This window comes from Triticum urartu, chromosome 1 (genome assembly GCF_003073215.2).
Source record: "Triticum urartu cultivar G1812 chromosome 1, Tu2.1, whole genome shotgun sequence".
Taxonomy (NCBI): Eukaryota; Viridiplantae; Streptophyta; class Magnoliopsida; order Poales; family Poaceae; genus Triticum; species Triticum urartu.
The window spans coordinates 560,104,456-560,110,637 of NC_053022.1; positions in this window are offsets into that span (position 1 = coordinate 560,104,456).

Sequence of the window (6,182 nt, forward strand, 5' to 3'; positions counted from 1 at the left end):
CAATAGCCCCCCCGAGGAGAGCTCGGGGACTGCCATCTTTTATCTATGAATGAAGAGTATCATGCTTATGATCATGTCATTACATTCACTTTTTTCGTCTGGCACCGGGTTCAACTAGTCGGCCCGGGGACTGGCCACCTTGAGTTATATTAGAAGTCCTACCCGCGGTCAGACAAGTAGTGTGCTGGCACCTAAGCCTTCTCTTGCCAAAAGTCGCAGTTCGAAGAACCGGCTGTCCGGCTGGCAAGAGTTAAAGGTAGGAAAGGACGCCCACACGAAAAATGGCTATGGACTAACGGACTAATATAACAAAAGCCGGTTTTTCTCCCACCACCGACCGACTACCAGAGTAGCCGGCCGGCCGGCTTCCATTCACCTCGCTTCAATCTAAGAAAGCTCGAGTACTTGCCTTCCCCAAAAAAATAAATAAATATAGCCAAGTCCTTCCCTAGCCACAGGCTGCAGAGCAGCTGCCGCTTGGGAAGGCAGCAGCCAGGGGAAGGCGGTAAAGGAAACAGCCTAAGGATAAAAAGCATACACGAATGGAAGCCAAACACACACACGATCATATTTATACAAAAGACCTTCGAAAGGCTAGCATTCAACATAGTTTGAATACACCCCCAGTGGGTGGAACTGCGCAAGTTTAATAAAAATTGTTCAAAGAGTAACAAGCAGGAAAAGCAAGGACGGCAGATTAAGCCAAGGGAGCGACTGGCGAGTTGGGCAGGTCGGTAGAGACCGCAGTGCTGGCTGGAGGAGTGGCCGGCTAGCGAACCTCGGCATGATCACCACCTCCCGCAGAGGGCGCGCTAGCACGCGCCTCGTTGTTGGAGGCACGGTCAAGCTGAGGCTGGTTGGCCGCTTCACCGACCGGCTCGACGTCTTCGCCTTCCTCTCCTTCGTCGTCTTCACCTTCATCACTGGAGGTGATCTCCTCCGCTGAGTCCTCACCCTCTGCCGGGTTCAGCTCGAACCATTCCTCCGGCCGGGCAACGCCGTCGTCATTTATCTCAGGAGCAAAGGCGCTGATGTCAGTGCACTCGGCGATCGTCGAGGCACGCTGAGCGATAGTCGGCCACACCTCCTCCATCTCCTCGTCGGCTTCCAGCCGCCAGGTGCGCAGCTGGTCCAGGTTCAGCCCGGGATACCAGGCTCGGACGAACTCCAGCGCCCGCCCAGCTCCAAGCCGGGCTGCCGATGCTTTCCAGGCCTTGAAGCGGCCAACCGCAACCTCCAGCCAGTCGACAGTCCGACTCGGGGTGCGGGGAATCGCTTCGCCTGGCCAGAGGGCGGCCAACACCTACGCCCCGGCGCGCTGGAGGCAGCGGAGCATGCGGTGAGCCGGATGTAGCCGGGCTTGGACTGCCAAGAGTTGCTCCTCAAGCGTCCGGCTCGCGTCCGGCGCGATTCAGCCCCCGCTTGCCGGCGCGCCTCGCAGTGGGCCTCGATGGTCTGGGTGGCGAAGACGGAGTAGCCGGGGAAGTAGTCTGCACAAAGAACAAAAAGCAGCACAAGTCAGAACACAAATCAGGGGGCAAGGGGCAAGCAAGGAGTGAGGAAGGCGGCTTACCATCGATCAGATCCTCGACCCGGCCATAGCCCTCGCTCAGCGCTTGTTTTGCCTCAGCCCAGACCGCCGCTTCGGTCTCGAACTCAGCTTTGAGGGCGTCTTCGCTGTCCTGCGCCTTCTTCAGGGCCGCCTTGTGGCTCTCCTCCTGGTCAGCCAACTTCTTGGCCAGGAGGTCACGCTCCAGGACTAAGGCGTTGCACTCGGCTTCCTTGGCGCGAAGGGCGGTCTGGGCCCCGCTGAGCTGCTCCCTCAAGTCGGCATTGGCTCCTGCAAGCATGAAGACAAAGGAAAAATCAATAAGGAAGAAGTCGTCAGGGAAGATCCGACCCGACTGCTCAGCAGTCGGCCCGAATCTCGGGGACTACACCTAGTGGGTGCGCTGACGCGCCCCCACAGGAGATGAACGAGACAAAGCACGCACTCCGGCTGTTGGTCAGGTCCTCGGTTTTCTGGCCCAGCTCCTGAGCCTGGGAGTTGAAGGCAGCAGCGCGGAGGTTATGGTATTCCTGGAAGATCAGACAGGATGCAAGAATAAGATAGCTGTCAGGACCTAGTAAGTTCCAAGCCGCCTGCTCAGCAGCCGACTCGGAACTCGGGGACTACACCCAGTGGGTGCGCTAACGTGCCCCCACGGAAGAAATCAAAAAAGCAAAACAACCAAGGCAAGAAGGCTCACCCGGATGACGGCCCGCGTCGTGAGGAATTCTTGGGTATATCGCTACAGCGAAGCGGCCTAGGCTTGAAGCCGGTTCCGGACCTCCTGGGCCACCGTGTTTAGCTCGGCCATCCCCCCGCTGGGCGTCCACTCGGACGTGCTGGCGCTGGCCGCTTCCAGGGCCTCCACCGTCCGCCTGGCGCCCGTAGCTCTGTGCGGCTCCGGCGCGGAGGTAGCTCCCCCTGCGCGCCGGCGAAATGCCGGCTGCACCTCGAGGCCGGCCCCTGCCTCCGGCTCGCCCCCGGCCGGCTGCTCTGGCGCCGCGGCTGGTTGGCCGCTTTGGCCCGCTCCAGTTGGCGCCGTCTGCAGCGCCTCCTCCACGAAGACCACGTGGTCCTCCCTCCTCTCCATCACCGGTGGGTCTCGGTCGACCTCCTCCGACGGGGGAACGGGGATGTCGGGGGCCACGGCGCGGAGGGGAACGACGAGCTGCGGAGGCTGGTTGCGCGAGGCCTCCGCCTCCTTCTCCGCGGCCGCCGCCTCCGCCCGGGCCTTGGCCGCCGCGTCGGCCTGCTCCTTTGCCGCCTGGGTGGTCCTTCTCTCCGCCGCCTCCCGCTCCTCCCGCGCCTCCCGTGTGTTCCGCTCCGTGGCCTCCATGAGGTCGGCGCGGGGATCCACGCGGCGGGAGCCTGAGGACCCTCCAGTTGGCCCGACTACGGAGCCGCCAGGACCTCCCTCGAGGGAAAGCGGTGCCCTGCCCGGCGAGCAAAGAAAAGTTTAGAAGAGCCTCAATCGAAGAGGACAACAAAAAATACAAGATATTTGACGCTTACGCCGAGATCACCTGCGGCTATTTCACTGCCTTGCGGAAGCGGGCCGCCTTCACGGCCGCCTCATCCCGCTTGGTCGCCGCCGTGGAACCCTTGGATTTCTTCGGCTGGCTGCCGAAGTAGGTCGACGCGGCCCGGCGTTTCTGCGCGCCGCCACGGGCAGCTGGCGCGGCAGACGGGCCCGCGCCTTGATGATCAAGCGCCGGCTAGTGGTGCGGAACGGCTTCGACCTCGTCATCGTCCGCCCAGTCCTCGAGGCCGGCCCCGAGCCCCGCGCCGCCTGCCTCGTTGCCTTCCCCCATGACGGCATCTTCCATGGCGGCCGCTCCCAGGTCCGGATCATCGACGTCGTCCACCGTGCGGTCGGGGAGGAGCTGGCGCTCTACCCCTGCGGCCCCGGCCGTCGGCGGAAGAAGAGGGTTCTGCTGAGGGCAAACCAATTGATCAGAAGTCGGCCATCATGAGGCCGGCTACAAAAAGGAAGAAAAGAAGAATAACTTACGGCGGGCGGAGGGTTGGCGCGAGAATACGGCCCCTTGCCGTATCGCCAATCCTCGGCGAGCTTGCAGTTGGAGATGTAGTTCACCATGTAAGACACCTCGGCATGAGGCATCTCCCTGGTGCTCAGCCGGCACGGGTCGAAGCGGCCGCTCATCTGACAAATCATGTGAGGCCGGCCTTGGAGCGGAAGTACTCGACGCTCCACAAAGGCGGCCACCAGGTCGGCTCCGGTCAGGCCCTCTGACTGGATCATCACCCGGAGCCGGGCGACGGCTGCGTTCCCAGCCTGAGACAACGACCTGGCCCGGTAGCTCCATGAGGGTTGCCTCCCAGCCGGCGGGCCGGCTACGTAAGCCGGCAGGTTGACGAAGTCGCCTTGCTGGGCGACGTTCTTCACGTAAAAATAGGACTTCTGCCAAAGCTTCACCGACTGGATCAGCGGGATGGGCGGGAACGGATTGTTCTCGCCCGTCCGCCTCATGGCAATGAAGGATCCGCAGGGGGCGGGCATGCCCGCGACAACGGTGCGGAGCTTGCTCTGGAAGAATTCTCCCCAGAGCTCGAGAGTGGCCCCAAGAAAGCCCTCGCACAGGGTGACGAAAGCCGACAACAGCATCACCGCGTTGGGTGTAAGGTGATGCGGCTGGAGGTGGTAAAACTCAAGAAAAGCGCGAAGGAATCCGCTCGCCGGGAGGCCGAAGCCGCGCAGGCAGTGCGAGCGGAAGATTACCCGCTCGCCCTCCTCCGGTGCCGACGAAATCTCCCTCGCCGGCGCACGACGAACCCGCACGTAGTTCTCGTCCGGCGGAGGAACTCAACGTGGTCCTCGTGGACGTTGGAGCCGTCCCACGAGCTCGACAACGCCATGGGAGCGACGCGGCGAGGAACAAGGCGATGTGACGGCGGAGACGCGCACGACCCCGCTATGGCAGGACCGAAGGAACCGAGAGGTCCGATGGCGGAGCGGCGCGGCAATGGGTTGCTGCGGCGGCGGAAGGAAGGAGAAAGAAGGCGAGAAAGGGTGGAGTGAGGGAGAGCGTGCGAGCCTCTGCCTCTCCCTCTCCTCCCCCTACTTATAGACCCGCGCGGCGGAGCCGAGGAGGCGTGGTGTGGGGGAACATGGGATCAACTGCGCCCACTCCCCCACGTCCCATGATTATTGCGCCTTGATGACGAAATGAAACCGCCGCGGGAAGGCGAGCGGTCCGTTGTGGGCCGCAGAAGATCCGTGCTTGGGCCGAGGCCTAGAAGTGGAGGGCCCGGGCCTGCGGCGGCGTCCCATCGCGCGCGTGCGTTGGCAGGTTTTCCTTGCCACGTGGCCCGCGGGGTGGCGCGCGGTCAGCTCGCAGGCCGACCCATGTTCCCGCCTACAAGATACGGAGCTTTCCGAAGACGATGCGCATAAGCAAAGCCGGCTCCTCGGGATAGGAAGCTGACCAAGCTTCTCGTCCCTTTGTCAGCCTCGAAGCTCGATCAGCTTCGGGGACTACTGTCGGAGTAAACGACCACGGGTAGCCTAGCCGGCTCCCCTTGGCCCTTCTGAAAAAAATTACAAGCCGATCCAGCTCTCAAGAAATCCAAGACGTGGGGCCGCCTTCCCCTTGCCGGCTGTCTCCCAGACCGACTATCGGAAGGCGGCCCGGCTCTAGCCCTCATGAAGAAAGCCGCGGGAGGGCCGGCTCCCAGAAGCCGGCCGCGAGAAGCCGACTCCCACAAAGCGGTCAAGATCGTACCCTCGAAGTCTGCATCCACATAACGGCGATGTGGCGGGGCGTGGCTACAGTAAAGCCTGCCACCCCCGAATCCCGGAGCACGCCTGTCACAGTGCGCCGTACGGGGTGGCCATGACCCGTCCGGCGCGACACTGTTGCCATGTTGACCCTGATGCCACCCACGACGGGTTGTGAGCGCGGCCCACGGGCGGTGGGCCCCTTCAGGCAGAGAGACACCCGAAGGCAGCCAGGCCTCCCCCAGTCGGCCCAAGACAGGGCCGGCTCCCCACAGCCGGCTTGCTTCCTCCCTCGAAGGAGACGCCCCATTAAAGAGACAAGACAAGGTGAGGCTACATCGATTGCCCGCCGGACGACGGCACTGTAGCCACGCTTACCTCGGCGAAGCCCTCGTCACCAGGTTTGAGGCAACAGTAACCAGCCACCGACAAGGCACTGGACAGTGGGGCCTGCCTGTCGACCAAGGAGCCGGCAGCCGGCGGGCCCCAGCAGCCGACGCAGAAGCCGGCGAGCATAGACACAGACGGCTAGGGCCCACGCCCAGCCGGATTACCATTGTACCCCCGGGGGTGGGCCTATATAAACCCCCCGGGGCACCCATGCAAAGGGTTGATCTGAGCTAGTTTTAGACACCACATAGAGAGGAGAGCTAGCCGTGCCCTTCTTCTTCTCACCAAACAGCTCAAGGAGCATCTTGTAGCCACTCCTTCATCTAGTGATCATGCGGAGACCCCGCAGAGCAGCAGTAGGGGTGTTATCTCCTCGGAGAGCCCTGAAGCTGGGTAAGATTCACCGGCGTGCATGTCTTCGCCTCATCCCGCTTCCAGGCACCGGCGACTTCTTACTGGCTCCTATAATGATAAGCCACCCGTTGGCATATGTCGCACCTACCA